General features: G+C 33.7%; 1 protein-coding gene across 2 annotated transcripts in view; it reads right to left on the minus strand.

The window, feature by feature from the left end:
- Nucleotides 1-20,773, minus strand: part of NCAM2 (neural cell adhesion molecule 2) — a 503,824-nt gene that overhangs the window by 424,493 nt on the left and 58,558 nt on the right. The gene's annotated exons all lie outside the window — the stretch shown is intronic.

Genomic DNA, 20,773 nt, shown 5'->3' on the forward strand with positions numbered 1-20,773 from the left:
CCAACTGAACAAGAGAAACAGAGAAAATGAAAGAAGGCAGACAACAGTTGTTCCAGATGTCATGGGCATCCATGTTCAAATCTCAGTTTCAGACAAACAGTCTGGTATAGGTATCCAATTTCAATTACAAATAGATGTTCAGAGAAATATTCAGCCTCCATCATTACCAGTAGTGTGATAATTTCAGAAAACTAACAGAAAAAAAAGTGGTGGTTTTTAATGTGATTCTTTATTGTGGGTTTGATTGCCACTAATAGGCAGCAGATGGGATAGATACATTAGGGAGAAAAAAGCACATAGAAGTTTTCTGGCCAAAATAAGCAGTTATATTCTAAATTACACCACAACTTTGAGAATTGCAAAATGCTATTGGAGAAAGTTTTTCAGAAAACAAAATTATTTTTAAAGGTAGGTTTCTTTATTAACCATGCATAATCTAAATGTTATTAACAGTAATTGTTCCAAATACTTCTATTGGGGTAATTTTTTATTGTATTTTCAAATAAAGATTCCATTTTCTTGCAAAGCATAATTCCTCTAGTTCTAAACTCTGTGTATTGAGTGGAAGGCTTTGAACAGCCAGTTTTTACTAAAAAAGCAAAACAAAACAAACTAAAAACTCACAAAAGATTACAATAATATGGCTAGCTACCCAAATTGTAAATCTATGATCCCTAAAGCTTAAAAACCACTACCTATGAAGGTCTCTGGCTGTGAATGGATGTGCTCAGTAATCAGTTTCAGTGAACACTGATTGTTAAAATCATAAATAAGTTCTGCAAATCTAATGCAAAGCATAATAATTATAGTCAATAATACTATATCATCAACTTCAAAGCTGCTAAGAAACCAGATCTAAATTGTTTTCACTACAAAAAAGAAAAGTGTGTGACATCATATAGTGTTAACTAATGCTATGGTGGTAATCATATTGCAATACATAAATGAATCAAATCAACACATGTACATCTTAAGTGTACATAAAATGCATGTCAATTATATCTCAATTAAAAAAAAAAAACTCCCAAGAGCTGACCCTGAAGGAAAGAAATTGATAACAAAACGAACCCCTGGGGCATAAGATTATCAATACTTCTCTGTTTGCAACATGATTGATCACAAGGGTTGTTATACGTGATTGAGAGCTTTCCTCTAATATGAAAGTATGAAGTAACAACATGGACATTCTGTGTTTAGTTCAGTTTCACAATGCGAATTTCAACACATACAGCTGAGAAATGCAATTATATATAATTTAAATATAGTCCTGGAAGATTATTCGATATCATGGATATTAGTACATTAAACAATGCAACATGAATTATAATTTTGGCATAACCTAATATCCATTATATTGGCTTTGCATTATTTAAATTTTTATTGACATATGCTTAGTTTGAAAAGGAGGTAATGCTTCTTCTAAAGTGATTTGGGTAGTATATTTAATATTTGTATTGATTGCAAATATGGATCATATTTAATTATTTTAAAGCTATTAACTTTACATACAAATTAATTATGATTTAATATAGTGTCATATTCTTGGTGTAATGTAATTACAGTTCCAAAGCACTTTAAAGATCTTCAACATATAAAACCTATGAGGAGATATATATTTCAAGATAAATTTAGATTATTTATATGTATTTGAAAAACAATGCTCAGATAGTAAGGACAAATTTGAGGACATGACTAATTCCTGATACACTATTCTTAGTCATATTGAGTCTTTATGTGATCACACAATTACTGATCACACACAGATGAGATTTTGTCAGAAATGATGTGAAAGCAGACCATCATTTCTGCCTCCCAAAGGCCAAAACAAAACAGAAGTTCCAAATAAGAGGCATTCTTAGTACCTTATGCAATAATTGTACAATTTCCTATCTCACTGGATTCCACATCCTGTCTGCACTATCCAAAATGCTGTAACTCCCCATGGTCCACACAGGATACAGCTGGTACACTCAAATTAAGATAGCATCTTATTTGCAAAGGGACTAATTACAAAGATGTGGACAAGGAATAGGGAAACAATGAGGGAAAGTTCTGCCACCAGAGCTAACAGGGAAGGAGCAGTTACCACTAGTCTCCTCAATGAAAGGAATGGCTATCAAAATCCAGGAGAGATGTGTGGATGAGTTACCTGAAGGGAAACAGTGACATTAGGGCAGGACACAGTCTCAAAGAGTAAGTCAAAGAATAAACACTCAGATCCCCTTCTCTTCTGTCTCTTGAAAGGACTCCCTATTGGCCCATCCCAACTGACTAAAATACAAGACAGTTTCTAGGACAAGAGAAGGGTGCAGAAGTATAGAGGGGATCTGAAGAAGTAAATGAAAGCAAGCAACATAAATCCTTAAGGGAATACAAAAAAAGTATGCTATAATATTTTTCAAACCTGAAATCTCTTTTCTTTGTGTTTTTTTTTTTTTTTTAATTTTATTTATGATAGTCACAGAGAGACAGAGAGAGAGAGAGAGGCAGAGACACAGGCAGAGGGAGAAGCAGGCTCCATGCACCGGGAGCCCGACGTGGGATTCGATCCCGGGTCTCCAGGATTGGGCCCTGGGCCAAAGGCAGGCGCCAAACCGCTGCGCCACCCAGGGATCCCCCTGAAATTTCTTTTCTACTCCTCACAATTATCAGTAAAAAATTTAAGAGGAAAAACCATGCATAATCTAAATGTTAGAGACAACCTAAATTCTTATGCAATTCTTATCTTGCCAAAAAGACACTACAATGTTAGATATGTCCACAATAGGATAAATATCGTTATTAAAAGGATGGATTGATTTTTGTATTTGAAAAAAAATCAAGAATAAAATCAGGAACTTCTTGAAGCACAAACTACAACATTTTAACCCAAATAAAACTGCTCTCTTCATTCTTCTAGTTGAATTAACTTTCCATTTTAGTTAGAACTCACATTTAAACACCACCACAACTACTGTTACACATCTTATTATGTAAATCTTTCAAAATGTCTAATTACAGATTCTGAGGTGGTGACATGTTACTACACTGAAGCACTGTATATTGCTTTTTGATAGCCCTGACCCTTGCAGCATTGCAAAATCAACCTTATGCATCTTAAGTACTGTAGTACAGACAAATGAAGTTGTATAGGAAGATGAGATAAACCTTTCCTGGCCATTTAAGATATAGAATGTATTTTGAACAGTGGTCTATTGTGCACATACAATTCTACCATTATGCATTTCCTTATAAGTAGCAAGTTCATGCTAAAAGAGATTCCTAGCCTTGGAACACTGACAGGTCTAAGAAAACCCTCAACAACTGGGACCTATCAATAGTGAACCAGGCAATTTAGACAATCACAAAGGTTCAAGGGTCAACTAACAACTAGGGAAAAACTGAACAGAAATATTCATCATCTATACAAGGACTTCTTTGAGCTGAAAAGAAACCATACTAATTAATAACAAGAAAACGTGAAAGTAAAAATCTTACTGGGAAAGGTATATTGTAAAAGTAGTACATCAATCACTTATACAGCGACTATGAAGGTTAAAACACAAAAGTAGCAAAATTAATACAATAATTAGTTAAGAAATAGATTTAAAAAGATATAAAATGTGATATCAAAACATAAAATGTGGAAGGAGAATAAAAAGGTAGAGTTTTGGAATATGTTCAAATTTAAGTTGCTATTACTTCAAATAAACTATTCTATACATAGGATGATATACACGAACCTCACAATAACCACAAAACAAAACCTTATAGTAAGTACATAAAAGAAAATGAAAAAAAAAAAAAAGAATCTAAATATAACAAAGGAAATTACCAAACCACAAGGTAGGAGATAAACAGAAGAGAGGAAAAGAGAAGAACTACAAAAATAACCAGAAAACAATCAACAAAATGACAGCAAGTGTATATCTCCCTATCAATAATTATTTTAAAGGTAAATAGACTCTCAGAATGGATGAATGGGTAAAGAAAAAGACACACTTAACATCTATATACTGCCTAAATTTAAGAGATTCACTTCAGAAGTAAGAACACACACAGAATGAAAGTGAAGAGATGGGAAAAGATATTACATACAAATGGAAACAAAAAGAAAACTGGTATACCTATAATATGTCAGACAAAGTAGAATTTAAAAAGGACTGTAGAGATGTGCCTGGCTGGCTCAGTCAGAGCAGTGTATGACTCTTGATCTCTGTGAGTTTGAGGCCCAAGTTGGGTGTAGAGATTAAGTAAAAATAAAATCTTTAAAAAAGACCACATAATGATAAAGCATTTAATTCAGCAAGAAAATATTATATATATATATATTATATCTTATATTTTAAGATAAAGATTTATTATAAGATAAAATATTATAAACATTTTATATATGTGTGTGTGTATATATATATATATATATATATATCCAACACAGAAGGTCTGAAATATATAAAGCATGTGTTAAAAGACCTAAAGGGAGAAAAAGACAGCAATACAATAGTAGGGGATTTTAGAACCCCACTTACATCAATGGATAGATCATTCAGATAGAAAATAAGTAAAAAACAATCAGCTTTCAATACACATTAGATCAGATGGAACTGATAGATACATTCAGAAGCAAAACACACATTCTTCTCAAGTACACATGGAACATTTTCCAGGATAGATAACATGTTAGGCCATGTTAGAAATCAAAAACAAATATAAAAATACCTAAAGACAAATGAATGTGTAAATACAACTCACCAAAATCTATGGGATGCAGCAAAAAGTGATCCTAAGAGGGAAATTCATAGCAATATAGGCCTATCTCAGGAAATAAGAGAAATCTTAAATAATTTAACTTTATATCTAAAGGAAGTAGAAAAAGAACAAGTAAAGCCCAAATTTAGTCAAAGGAAGTAATTAATAAAGGTCATAGTGTAAATAAAGAAAATATAGGCCAAGAAGAAAATAGGAAAGATAAATGAAATTAAGAGTTGATTTTTTTGAAGGGATAAATAAAATAGATGAACCTTTGGCTAGACTCACCAAGAAAAAAGAGAAGGCTCAAATAAATAAAATCAGGAATGAAAGAGAAGCTACAAATTCTACCACAGAAATACAAAAGAATGGGCAGCTTGGGTGGCTCAGAGGTTTAGCACCATCTTCAGCCCAGGGTGTGAACCTGGAGACCTGGGATCAAGTACCACATCCGGTTCCCTGCATGGAGCCTAATTCTCCCTCTGCCTGTGCCTGTGTCTCTTTCTCTCTGTGCCTCTCATGAATAAATAAATATAATCTTTTAAAAAATAAAGAAAGAAATGCTCACATAAGAGACTACTATGAACAGTTACATGCCAGTAAACTTGACAACCTAGAAGAAATGGATAAATTCCTAGAAATTTACAGTGTTCTAAGACTAAATAAAGAGGAAACAGAAAATCTGAATAGAACAGGTACTAATAAGAGGATTGAATAAATAATCAAAAACCTGCCAATGAACAAAAGTCCAGGACCAGACAGCTTCACTAGTGAGTCTGTCAAATACTCAAAGATTTAATACCTATGTTTCTCAAGATCTTCCATAAATTTAAGAGGAGAGAATGCTTCTGATGCCTTATGGAGATGTTGGGGCTTTCTGATGCCTCCCCAACAGGATCCTAATGCCTCTGCAGCTCTAGCTATATGGTTTCCAGGTAGGAGAGCTGCTAGAAGAGAAAAAAAAAAAAAAAAAAAAAAAAAAAAAAAAACAATGACAAATGAAAGTGTAAATACAAATTCAGTGTATCAGGTTAGCATTGCCCTAATACCAAGATCAAAGAAGGATACCACAAAAAAGAAGATTACAAGCCAAGTCCCTGAGTAACATAGATGCAGAAAATATCAAAAAATATTATAAACTGAATTCATCAATACAAAGAATCACACTCCATGATCAAGTGGAATTTATTCCAGGGATGCAAGGATGGTTCAACATCCTTAAAAATCAATCAACGTGATATACCACAATAACAAAATAAAAGTTAAAAGTCATATGATTGCTTAATAGGTACAGAAAAGGCATTTGGCAAAATTCAACATCAATGTACCCAATATCAACAAATTGAGAATAAAGGGAATATACCTCAACATAATGAAAGCTGTGTATGACAAATGTACAGCTAATACCATACTTGATGGTGAAAAGATGAAAGCTTTTCTTCTAAGATCAGGAAAGAGACAAGGATGCCCATTTCCACAGTTCTATTCAATATAGTATTGGAAGCTCCAGGCACAGCAAGTAGCCAAGAAAAAGAAATAAAAAGCATTCAAATAGAAAAGAAAGAAGTAAAACTGACACTATTTGTAGACGACATGATACTACATATAGAAAACACCATAGAGGACTCCACCAAAAACAAACAAACAAACAGAAACCCGTTAGGACTAATAAGCGAATTTAGTAAACTTGTAAGATACAAAATGAATACACAGAAATCGATTGCATTCTATACACTATCCACAAACTATCAGAAAGAGAAGTCAAGAAAACAATCCCGTTTACAATTGCATCAAAAATAATAAAACACCTAGGAATAAATTTAGCCAAGAAAGTGAAAAATCTATACATTGAACCCTCTAAGACACTGGTGAAAGAAATTAAAGAATACAAATAAATGAAAGATATTCTATGCTCATGGCTCAGGATAATTAATATTGTCAAATGCCCATACTACTCATGTAACGTCAACTAATATCTAAAAAAGGGGGCAAGAATATACAGCAGGAAAAGGACAGTCCCTTCAATAAATGGTGCTGGGAAAATTGGACAGCTACATGTGAAAAGAATGAAACTAGACTATTACCTTACACCATATACAAAACTTACCTCAAAACAGGTTAAAGATTTAAATGTAAGATCTTAAGGCATAAAACTTATAGAAAAAAACAAAAGCTATAAGCTTGTTTTTAGTGACTTTTTTAAAATTTTTAAATTTTCCAAAGCCAAGGAAAATAAGCAAAAATAAACAAATGGGGCTACATCAAGCTAAAAAGCTTCTGTACAGCAAAGAAAACCAACGAAATGAAAAAGCAACCTATGGAATGGAAGAAGATATTTGCAAATCACATACGCAATAAGATATCTTTAGATATCACATACATGCACATACAATGGACTACTACTCAGTCATAAAAAAGGAATGAAATCTTGCCATTTGCAACAACTTGGATGGACTCTGGGGGTATCATACTAAACGAAATAAGTCAGACAAGGAAAGACAAATATTGCACAATTCACTTATATGAAGAATCTAAAATCAAAACAACCAATAAAAACAAAACAAAACTCAGATTCCTAGATACAAAGAACAGTCTAGTGACTGCCAGAGAGAAGGGGAGTGAAGAAAGGCAAAAATGCATGAAGGGGATCAGCAGTACAAACTTCCAATTATAAAAGAAATTAATCATGGAGATACAATGTGAAACATGAAAAACACAGTCAATATTATATTAATATTGTATGGTGACAAATGACAACTAGACTTTCCATGGTGATCATTTTGCAATGCATACAAATGTTGAATCACTATGTTGTATACCTGAAACTAATATAATACTAATAATCTAAACTAATAATACTAACATCAATTATAATTCAATTTTTAAGAAAGATTAAATTTTGGCCTTCTGAATCCTATGATAATGTGATAATGGAATAATTTTAACCACTGATTGAAGCAGAAGTGGAGATGGCAGGATGGGTGCATAGGTTTCTCTAGTATCTGTAAAATCACACCAGTGCAGTGACAACTACTGTAACTCAATATAAAAATATTTTATTTACATGAGTGAAAATTATCAAACATGAAAGGATCCTGTTTTTACTATAAACCCAGAGTTTTTACTATAAACATTTTTTAAGCTCTACAATTTTAACTACAAAGTTATTCATTCTTTTAGACAAATATTTATTATCAACTACATGATGTGTGCTGTACAAGTCAATTGGGAAGCAACAAAATGGGGGGTGGGGGACAGATGACATAGTCCCTGTCTTCATGGCATGGAAAAGAAATATCCAATTATGATAGTCTCTTAATCAGTGTGATATATATAATATGCACAGATGAAAGTAAATTATTATTATTATTACTACTTCTTTATTGATTACCACAATATTTTTTAAAGATTTTTTTTAATCCATTTGAGACTGAGTGAGCCAAAGAGAAAGACACAAGCAGGGAAGGGCAGAGTAAGAGGGAGAAGCAAACTCCCCACTGAGCAAGGAGCCTAAATTGGGCTTAATCCTGGGACTGCAGGATCATGACCTGAGGTGAAGTCAGTAACCCAACCGACTGAGCCACTCAGGAGCCCCTGATTACACAATATTATAAATTGAAGAATCTTATATATTACATGCTAATATAATTCCATTCACATAGCATTTTTAAAACATCAGAATTTTAGAAATGAAGGCAGATTAGTGATTGCTAGGAGTTGGGAACTGGTGGGGGTGTGAGGAGGGAAGTATCTGTTGTTGTGAAGGCACAATGTGAAAATCTTTGTGGTACTGGAACTGTTCAGTATTTCCACTATGTTGGTTGATACAGGAACCTACACAGATAAGAAAGTTGTATAGAACTTATTATACCCAAAACACATACAAATGAGTAAAACTGAGAAAAGTTTGAATCAGCTAGGTACATCAATGTCAATTTCCTAGTTATAATATTATACTAGAGTTCTGCAAAATCTTACCATTGAGGAAAACTGGACAAGGTTTAAAAGGAATTTTTCTGATCTCTTACAATGATTAATTTTATGTGTCAACTTGACTGAGTCAAAGAGGATACCAAGATGGCTAGTTAAACATTTTATCTGGTTGTGTCTGTGATGGTGATTCTAGAAGAGACTGGCATTGGAATTGTAGACTCAGTAAAGTATATGGCCCTCCACAATATGGTGGGTACCATTCAATTCTTTGAGGGCCTAAATAGAACAAAGAACAAAAAGGCAAAGAAAGTTTGAATTTTCTCTCATCTGGTACATTGATCTCCTATCCTCAATTCTTAGCTCTTAGGCTTTCAACTTGGACTGGAATCTAAATGATTGGCTTTCCAGCACTCAAATCCTCAAACACCACTACCAGCTCTCCTGGGTCTCCAGACCAGCAGATCATGACACTTTTTAGCCTCATAACCATGTGAGCCAGTATCTTATAACAAATGTTTTCTAGATCTATCTCTATCTACCTATCTATCCATCCATTCATCCATCCATCCACCCACTTCTTACTGCTTGATTTCTCTGGAAAACCCTAACACAACACTGAATCTACAATTATATCAATAAAAATCTCCATTAAATAAAAAAGATGGATTTTAGAGTTCACTGGAGTCTAGTTTCCAAGCTCAACTGATAGGTCTGCAAAGAAATAGTTTCACCTATCGAAACCTTAGCTTTCTCTCCTGTAAAATGGAGATGATAATTACCACAAAGATATCATTTTATCCATTCTTTCATTCATGTATTCATTCATCCATTTAAACATCAGGCCTGCAATGAATTCCAGGTGCTATACTAACACGTTGGAAATACAAATGTTATTACTATTAAAACTGCTACTACCACTACAACTATTATTACCAGGACTGTTGCCACTACTACTATCACTACTACTGATCATAATGGAGATTTCTAACCTCAGGGAATAAAGGAGCCAGTGAGAGACCCAAATAAACAGATACTCTGTTTTCACAAATGCCATGGTAGAAGGAAAAGACTCTGGAAGGAGCAAACAGTAGATTTCCCACTCAGATTTTTAGGAGAAGCTAGGGGGATTTCTGAACTATACAATGCTTGGACATATGTCCCCCGTCCTGAAATAAAGAAAGAGGAAGAGCTTTTCAGGCAGTGGAAGCGAAGTGCAAAAGCGTAGAGGCCTAAGAGACTGGTGAATTAGCTAAAATCTAAGGCATCTAGTACGTCTCGAATATAGTAGAGAAGGAGATGGACAAACTACAGTTCTACTACAAGGAAACATGGGATATAAAGATGACCACAACAAATCATACCAGTGACTCCTTCAGGTAACTGCAAAGGCTCAGGTAAGCTCCAAAAGTACTATTGACAGTGCATGGTAAATGCACTTTAGCTATTGCTAGCTGTAGTAGTGTTAGGTATAATAACTGCAGTAGTAATAGCAAACGTAATAGTAATATTTAGTATCACTTTTAATGAAGTCTTTAATAAAAACTAATTTTTAATAAAAACTACTTTCAAACTAAATTTAGCAGCCATAATGTTAGAGAGATTAAATATTCTGTGAAAAAGCATACCTAAAATAAATGCCAATTATGTCAATGGTCAGATGATGATCCACAATTAAAAACAATTCAATTACAATCAATTCTTCAATACAAAAGTAGGCTGAATCCATATAACACCATACTGTTTTACATGAAAAAACACGTATGTAGCCAAGCCTCAAATTCATACACAAGCACTCAAATACACAAGCCCTAAAAATAACTGAGTCTAAGTAAGAGGTAGTAATACTAAATGCTTCTATTTTGTTCTATGTTAACATAGAACAAAATCAAACACACTCCCCTTACACGTGAGACAACACCTTCACTGAAAATTAACCTATATTCTTAAAGTGTTATGAATTAGAAGTTTACTGACTTCAATTTCACTATTACTATTAAATAATTCTGCTACCATTCTTGTTCGGTTAAATTCAAAATTTGATTACAGTCTTCCCTAAATTCTAATCTTCAAATTTCACTGTTGACTTCACCAAAACCCTAAAGAGTTAGTTACAATTTGGCCTATAAAGCCACATGACAATTTCCTCTCTCTACATCAAGTAAATGAGTAACATGGTGTTCCAGTGACTGAATAAAGTTGAATGCCATAAAATAGTGATCTGTGGTCTATTAGTAAAGGTCAGTTAAAATACACCTGTATCTCTTTTGCAATGTAGTCAGTGAGAGTTTATCTCAAATGTATCTTAATATTTTGAGTTCCTGCTTTTTCTATGTGTTTGAACTATTTTATTTCTTTATAGAGGGAAAAAGAATTTTCATTCTGTACTTCTTAGTTTTTACTTATAAAATGTGCAAATATTAAAGCAAACAATCCATTTTACTTTTTAGGCTATGTAACATTGATAACATCTGGGCATTATCACTTAAAAAATGTTACAGCCTCAAAAGGTAATGAGTCTCATTAATCTGAAATTGAGAAACAAGACAGAAAAACAGGGGTATGTTGTTCTTAATTGTGTGCAAAGGCCAGAAGATGATTCCTTTTCAATAATCCTTCAATTATCTTTGAAAGGCAACTGAAGGCCTATCCTATTAAGGAAAAGGAAAAAAAAAATCCAAACCTAAAATCTGCAACAGAAGACAGAGTATTTTCTTTGCTTAGGTTTAAATCATCTAATGTGGAAATACTGGGATGAAGCAAAGCACTAAGTCAATTCCAGTGCTACATGTTATCTACCTTAAGTAATTATCACCTGAGTTGCAAATTATGGAAAAACCTATGCCATGCACTTCCTCTAAAATATCTTGTCATAGAATTTTCTTAAAAGGTAGGAGTTGTCCCCCTTTTTTCTTTTTCACTTTTTTTAAAATTTATTTATTCATGATAGACACAGAGAGAGAGAGAGAGAGAGAGAGAGAGAGAGAGAGAGGCAGAAGCAGGCTCCAGGCAGGAAGCCCAATGCAGGACCCGATCCTGGGACCCCAGGACAACGCCCTGGGCCAAAGGCAGGCACTAAACCGCTGGCCACCCAGGGATTCCAACCCCCCACCCTTTTTTCCTAAATAAGAATCTGAAACTAAGAGAGGCTGAATACTTGTCTCAGATCACCAATCTCACATGATTCCAGATCTCCTTTCTCTGACTTCTCTACTCAACACACTGCCTCCTTTTCCCTGACAAACAATCTGTGATCATGGGAAGAAATTCCCCAAACAATATGGCCAAGGTTACAGGCATCTCACACTCTCTGTCAATGTACTCACTGCAAACGAGAGGCCTCCCAATTCTCCGAGCCTCCCTGACCATATGGGAGACAACAGCTGAGAAGGAATTTGTGCCCTATAGGATTCTGCTCATTTTACTCCAAGAAAAAAAGGGCCTGTCTGAGCAGAATTATGTTGGGGCAGCCGGGTGGCTCAGGGGTTTAGCTCCACCTTTGGCCCAGGGTGTGATCCTGGAGACCTGGGGTCGAGTCCCACATCGGGCTCCCTGCATGGAGCCTGCTTCTCCCTCTGCCTGTGGCTCTGCCCCTCTCTCTCTCCCTGTGTGTTTCATGAATAAATAAAATCTTAAAAAAAAAAAATTATGTTCCGTACACCCCCCCCATGGGGCCTGAAATAAACGTAGCCTGTTAGGAGCCTGGAAAACATTACATATGCACATGCCCAGTTGTGAGGACTTTAAAAACTATTTTATGAATCATATATAATATTAAATGTCAGGGAACTTATTTTGGAATCAATAATCTTCAGAAAGCAAGGAGATTAAATCAAAGCAGACTGACCTAGTTTTAAGACAAATGATATTTAGGAAAGAAACAAAGGAAGGAAGAGGGAATGACATGTCTCAAACTTAACTGAAAGAGCTATAAAGATCTTTAAAAAGAGAAATCTAGACAAAGCGAAATGTGCACAAAAGAAAGCAGTAAAAAAATTAAATGGCTCTAATTTTCTAACAAATTTTTGCAAGTATAAGCCTGAAATAATTACTTAGCAAAGCACGCAAAGAGATCAGGACAGAAACTAAAGAGAGCCTTTTTGTTTAAGTTTTTTGTTTTTGTTGTTGTTGTTGTTTTAGTAAATTGTAAAGGTCCAAGTTTCATTATGTGCAGCATTAAATGCGTAGTCAGCTTTTTAAAATCTCATAAAAGCACTATGGAAGAATGTTTTCAGTCCATTTCCCTTGTAATACAAATTATACTTTTATCAAACTTCTTTTGAAAATGCTGATTTTCATGATCATATTCTTAAATTACATCATCATAAAGTTTTCCATTTTTTAAAATACGTTTCTCAAGTTTTTCTTTCGAGATTTTCATTTTTAAGTTTCTCTTATTTTATATTTCTGTATTGAATTGTGTTCATATGGGATTTGAAGACTGAATATTCCAAAAAGGAAAATTACATACATTTAAAACATGAGCAATTAGACCAGGTTATTGTGACTTTGGGGCAAAGTAGAAGTTTACTTGAACAACATGCTGAAGATTTCTGGAACTGCCATTTATATCTACCACAACCATTCCACATTGCAGCAAAGTCAGGCTTATCTGGAAGCCTCTGATTTCATTTGGGCATTAACACAGGTAGATCTAAAGGGACCACACACTGAACTGATTATGAATTAACAGAAGCTGTCCTAGAGTAAGTTTTTGCTTTTATCCCCTTCTTGCCATTGTGGCTGATATAAAATTACTGTCTCCTAGGCTTTAAACCTATTTATATAATCCTGTATGGTACCTACTTATGTTCACTGGGTATTACCTATCAGCTATTACATCATCAATACATATTGATTCTATCCATCTCAACAAACATTTGTAGGATTCAGATCTTACTTATCTATCACAGTTTATCTCAATATATAATGAATCTGTCCCTATGCTGTCATTAAGGCATGACTCAGGTATGGGAATGTGGCTCTGTCAGCAATTGTTAAAATGGGAACTGAATCTTGTATAGGTAATGTCCACACATAAAACAATCACTACCATTAACAACGATGATTCTCTAGTACTTTCTCCAAATCAATCTTGTCAAAGAAATGCCTTTAATCTGATTTTATTAATGCCAAAATGAACACAGAGTAAAGACACAGGAAACAACAAAGAACAAGTGTTAGCTAATCTCCATCTGGTCACAGGGATGGTTCTTCAGAAGCAATAAGTGACTATGATTTTCACCTTATCCTTCTGCCAGACCCTGACCCACTGATGAATTCTAGATCCTGACCCACTGGAAGAGTTCCAGCCAATTGACCTGGATTCTAATATTAAATCAGCATTCCAACTGATATTGAACATTAAAGCACATCTTCAAGGTATCCTTGTATTAACCATTTATCTTATGAATTCATTTATTTTAAATTCATTAAAATATTTTGAATTATATATTACCATTTTTGTAATATCAACACATTTATGATAAGTAATTCTATTTCTTTACATATCATATCTCCGATAGGAATATGGCATACTTGGATATTTTTCTTGGTAGATAAGGCATTAAAGATGGCTTTAATTAAGTGATAATTTCAAGACATAATTACAAAAGTGTGGCTATTGCAAACCAAGGCTAAGCAAACAAACTTGTAATAAAAATAATACATCAGAAACCACAAAGAACAATGTATTACAGAAAGAGCTATGGCTGGAGAATCAAGAGATCTTAGTTCTATTCTTGACTGACAAAAGCACTTGATCCTCAGGCAAGTCACTTAAAACCTCAGAGTTTCAGATCCCTTTTATATAAAATAAGAAAGATGAACCTGCCTAAAACACACTATGGTCACAAAGACTAGACATATAAGCACATTTTTGATTTACTGATCACATTAAGTGACCTATAAATGCTTGCACTTGACAGGGTAGGGGAAGATCACCTGGAGTGGTTCCAACAACATGGCACGCCATTCTATTATGCTGGAATGGGGAGAAAACTGTTCAATGATAATTTCCAAAACTCATTTGGACAATGTGGTTATATAGAGTGGACTTTGAGGTCCTATATATGAAACATGAAACTCTTAAATACTTGTTCAATTTGGGTATACTAAAGGTATAGTGAAAATCTGAGACCCAACTCTTCTGTGGTACTCAAGTAAACATGTGCAGGGACTAATGGAAATGCTGAATTATAATACCACATTCACTGCAATTTTGCATTATACACTAAATTGTTCACTATGACTGAGGAGGACGCATCAGATATGACATGTTTTAATGCAATGTCAATATACTTTAAAATTTTTTGGATAAAATTTGGAAGTATAAACAAAATATATGTGTATATATATATAATTATAAATGTATATTTATATACACATATGTATACATTTTTATTACATATATATGTGTGTGTATATATGCAATGAAATATTATTCATTCTTATAAAATGAAAGAAATTCTGATACATGCTATAACACTGATATATCTTATGGACATTAAGCTGAGTAAAATAAGCCATCACAAAAAACAAAAATCTATGAATCTATAATTTTATAAGATATATTCTATTTCTAGTTGAAAGGACTTGAAGGAAATTAGGACCTATAGAAGAAATCATTTAAAGCGATTCAGTGAAAATAAAATTATATAGATATAATCTATCTATTATCTATATATCTATCTAGTACAGATTTGCTAGAGGGTTTCTCAACACCCATTCTAGCATGATATCACTCATCCTTCATTCAATTTATAGCTGAGGGCCTATTTTCCAGAAAATACTACACAGTAATTCAAGAATGTGGAGTGGAATGTTTCTATATAATTTTGGGAAACATTCTGTTTTGATCAAATCTTGATTTCATTGAGTAACAGTTATTCTGATTACCTTCATAGAGTCCAATTCAAACTTACTTTCAAAAATTGAAATAAAAATAAATCACATTTGTTTTAACCAATGATTTTTACTTATTTTTCATGAAGGAAAAGAGAGTTATGAATCCAAATTCTTACCTCCCAGAAGGGAAAATTGTATCTAATACCTTTTAAACCACTCTTTTTAGGTCTCCCCATCTACTTTCCTCGAAAATCATTAGAAGTTCTTAGTTCAAACCAAGTTTGTAATGAATTATAATATTTAGGATTTTTCTAATTAAAGAACTCCCAAGTGGTGCTAAAAAAAATCAAATTCTCTAAAATTGAAAGCACAATTTAAACTAATGGCCAAAAGGAAAATGATTCTTCTATATTTTTTGAACTATGTCAACAGTTTGTTACACTTTATCTTCAACATAATGACTTAAAGTGAATCACTACTTGTCTAAGTGTATATACTGCTACTATCATAATTAAGGGGAGATAGCTCACTCTTCAGTTAATAACCCGTATTATTCCTGTACATGGAGGCACCATTGGTAACATGACACAAAGTCAGGTATTGGTTTAACAATTCTATTATTTCTTAGCTAAGAGAAACCTATAAAACCAACAGCAATAAGCAGAAGCAACAACAACAGTAACAACAAAAAATAATGGTTTCATTAGACACCTATGTATGTTACAGAAAACAATGCATTCATAGTGATTAATATTATACAAAAAATAAAAAAATTATAGAAAAATTCAAAATAGGTATCATCTTAAAATCTGGTAATATTTACAAAAAGGAACCTAAAGACTGACACCCCCATTGCCTGGAAAGGGCATTCTAATGAAAAAATATATTCAAAAATTAAAATCTGATTTAAAAATCAAGGATTTATTGGTTTTTAAAGAAAATCATAAATTTTTTTCAGCAAAAGATGAATCCTGTATAACGTTTCAAATTTTGCCAAACTGCATAGAGAATATCCCATGAGGAAATATTGTCCTTGTGTCTTTAATTGGAGATTCATTCACTGATCATAGGGACACTAAAACAAGGACACTCCCTCCTCAGTAAATCTAGAGACAGGTCATAGAGGCATCTGTTCTCCATATACCTATTTAATGAGGTCATTTGGTACACATGCCATGCATTGGGGAGTGCTTAATTTTTATTAGGAGCATTAATCTAGCTAAGAGTTAGTGAATTAAAATTATCTTCGAAATGAAATAGAACACTCCTTTGTCTAATTTGCTCAAATTTATTGACATACAATTCTTATATATAAGCCATTTTGTAAATGGCTAACAATAGATATATTAGTCATAGCACATATTTCCATCTAAATAACAAAATACTTTCATGACCTTGAATAATAATTAGTACTCAACAATTTCAAACTATGAATATTAAATTAACTAGTAACAGCCAGCCTCAATGACTTGGGACTCTGTCATACAGGAATACAGCCACCATTTTTAATAACAAAGAATATTTACATGAGTAGAAACACTCTGTAAAGGAGATTCATTTATTCAAAAGTGAATGAAAATGGTCCTAGAATGCCAGTTTGCCTACAAACTTTTGATGCTTCAGCTGTGGACTTGCTTCAAGTATTTGTCTTTGGTGTTATTTTAAGGGTCTTTTGTGATTCTCAGGTATCACTGGAAACAATAAAGCTTGAGTTCTTTAAGATTGTTATTCATATGATGAAAATGAAAAACCAGGGCACACAAGACTTAGGATTTTCAAGTTAATACCTGTATTAAATGGAACCCAAGGAACAGAAGTACTGTTGGCCTATAATTTCTATAATATTCTATTATCTCTAAATGAGACTCTTGGCTCTAAAAAGAGGTGATGGTGGGTAATCAAGCAGTCAACTGACCAAGATCTTACAGATCTGATGTCTAGGTTAACATAAGGGAAAATGCAGTAACAGCCCAACCACTATACAAAGTTACAATAAACTAAAAACTACGTGTGGAGACCTGAGATCAACATTTCTCAGCGTAGTGGAACACAATGTAGAATTTTATTAAAAACTGTCCGCTTGATTTTCTAATAAACAATCAATTAAAGTGCAAGAGAAACCACACTTCTCAAAGGGTTCTGAACCTACAGCAATTCCTGGAGTGATTAATATGGCTTGCAGATGGAAGCCAGGATGCTTTTGGTGGAGCAAAAGGGCATACATGACAAGAAACCATAATGTGGGACCTGTATCAGTACATCAATGACAAAGGAGTGCAATCTTTAATGAGTGCTATAATTGAGAAACTTTGGAGAAAAGATATCTAAGATGTTTTTTGCACAGCACATTCCACGAAAGTGCTAGGTCAGTCTTTTTAAGAAGGAGAATAAAGATAAACCTTGTTCTTTGGGACAGCTGGACTGGGTCTCCTATTATTTCACTCAAAGCTTAAACAGACACCTGAAGGATGATTAAGGTTATGTACTTGGATTAATATCAAAACGTTTAACATGTCCTTCAGGGACTGGTGTAGTCTTACACCGTCTATATCTGCAGCTGCAGAACATCCACATTTACTGTGCTATAGCCACACTGACCTTACTTTATTTTCAGCATGTACTAAAATCTCACAGCTCACAGTTTTCATAGGTCCTGTTCCTTCTACTGACATATATGCTCAAGTCTTCAGCAGAAGTCTCCAGCATCACTCATGTCTCAGATAACACATCTCTTCCTACATGTCTAAATCAAAAAAATTGCCTGTTATTATCTCTCATTATATCCTCCAATTTTGCTTTCTTTCTGGTGTCAGCATTTGTGCAAATATCCCATGCCACCAGACCAAAGACTCTACTGATATAAAAAGCCTTTATTTTTTAGTTATTTTATTCCCAAAATGTAATAATGCGCCTCATAATTAATAAGCTCTTAATGCTATTTAAAATGCAAATATATATTAATTAGGATGGTACCTCATTAACAAATATTATAGAAAGCATTGATAATAATTTACTAAGCACATTTTATCGCATGAGATTTGATTTTTGTTTTGTTTGGATTGTTTTTGTTATTTCTTTTTTCCTTTTAGAGTCTGTCACACATTTAAGGTGGGAATTTTATTAACTGGGAAATTTATTCTTTCCTCTGACACTTAAATTTATATGTGATTTTTAAACTTCAAATTCCACATTTCATCATTTCCATGGTGTTAAGACTGTAAAGACAGTTTTCTGACTTGAAGAGTAAGTTTAAGATTCAACACTAATTCTGAGATTATAAATCTATTTACTTGTAGGTACTACAGAACTGGTTTTGCCAGCAGTGGGTAAAAAAAAAATAGTTAAGTAGGATTTACTTCGGACTAGAAAAAAAACTAAAATTTTATTATTTTATGCCGATGTTAATGCTCTCTTTTCACGTTACATTTCATTATGATAAATAACAGTATAAGGTTAACACTGCAAAGATCTGTAAATTTAAATGCTTCACGTTTTGAGAACTCAAAACACTATTTTCTTCACACATATTTCTTCATATATATTATATATAATCATCTTTCTCATTGTCTGACATAGAATATACTTTTCAAACCCAGATAAGCATAATAATTTTGTTTTCTGAAAATGATTAGATTATTATTTCCAATCGTCTATATATGAGGGCTTTCTTTTCTAAGCAAGCTACGATTGGCCTCTGTATTAGTATAAATATAAAAACAAATAATACATTTTTCTCATTCAAAACATTTGCTTATTAGTTGATGTATCAGCTTGCCAGGCTGCTATTAACAAAATTCTACAAACTTGGTGGTTTAAGCAACTGAAGCTTGTCTCACAGTTCTGGAGGCTGGAAGTCTGAGATCAAGGTGTCAATAGGGTTGGTTCCTTCTGAGGTCTGGAGGGGAGAATCTGTTGTATCTTTTTCCTAACTTCTGGTAGCTAACTAGCAATCTTTTGGTGGCCTTTGGCTTTAGCTGAATTACCTCCATTCCTGCCTCCATCTCCACAAGGAATTATTCTTGGGTGTTCATCTCCAGATTTCCCCCTTTTTATAAAGATATAAGTCATATTGGAATTAGAGCCCACCCTAATTACCTAATTTTAACGCATTGAGCTCTGGAAAGAACTTGTCTGCACATCCGGATCACATTCTGAGGTATTGGTACTTAGGACTTCAATTAGGAATTTAGGGAAGGATACAAATCAGGCTCCCACTGTTAGTTTGATGTAGCAACAGCCTCTGTTTTAAGACATCACATAACTTCACAGGCCATCAATCAGAACATACAGAACAAATAATTCAAGAAAATGTTCCAAGTAAGTTTAATTAAACTTAAACTTAATTAACAATAAATTTAAAAGATACTGCAAGGGGCACCTGGGTGGCTCAGTGGATGAGCGCCTTTGGCTCGGGTCGTGGTCCTGGAGTCCTGGGATCCAGTCCCGCATCGGGCTCCCCGCGGGGAGCCTGCTTCTCCCTCTGCCTATGTCTCTGCCTCTCTCTGTGTCTCTCATGAATAAACAAATAAAAAATCTTAAAAAAAATAAATAAAAGATATTGCAAGTAAACATTATACAACATAAACCAGAACACTGTAAGATAATTTTGGAAAATAATTCTCAATTGATAGACCTATGTCACATACACTCAAGGAAAAAAAAGTCATGGAATACGTCAAAACATAGTTAAATTAATGTAAATACAATGAAAGCTCCAAAAGAGTACTGGATATAAAACCAGAAATAAAATAGGTTTGATCTCAAATTGTCTACTCTTTTCCAGTCTAACAACCTCATTGGAGCCACGTGCTTTCTCCGAGGCTCAGTACCCTTATAAATAAAACAAAAATAGTATCATCTCTTCTCCTACTTATCACAATGCTCTTATTATTTATGTAATTATATGTCTCCCTCCAGCTTCCTCTTTAGTTATCAAGGACTGAAAGGGCAGGCATGCTGTATCCCAGCCTGCCTAAGATGTGGTGGCACTGAGTAGATGCCAACTGTATGTTGGGTGTATATCATTTGATTTACCACCAAATGTAATTTTTAGTGATTTATTGATGTTTTTAAAATAGATGTTTTATGGATACGATATTCTATGTGGAAATGATGATTTCTGTGTGTTTAAGAAAAAATGACCAAAAGACAAAAAATATTTTGAGATGTTCCTATTAGTGTTTTACAAATGGCGATAATTTTATGTATGCCCAAATACTATCCTTCAGCTTTGTTTACATTTCTGTATACACGGACAGTTAAAAATTAA

The sequence above is a fragment of the Vulpes vulpes genome, chromosome 15, assembly GCF_048418805.1.
Source record: "Vulpes vulpes isolate BD-2025 chromosome 15, VulVul3, whole genome shotgun sequence".
Taxonomy (NCBI): Eukaryota; Metazoa; Chordata; class Mammalia; order Carnivora; family Canidae; genus Vulpes; species Vulpes vulpes.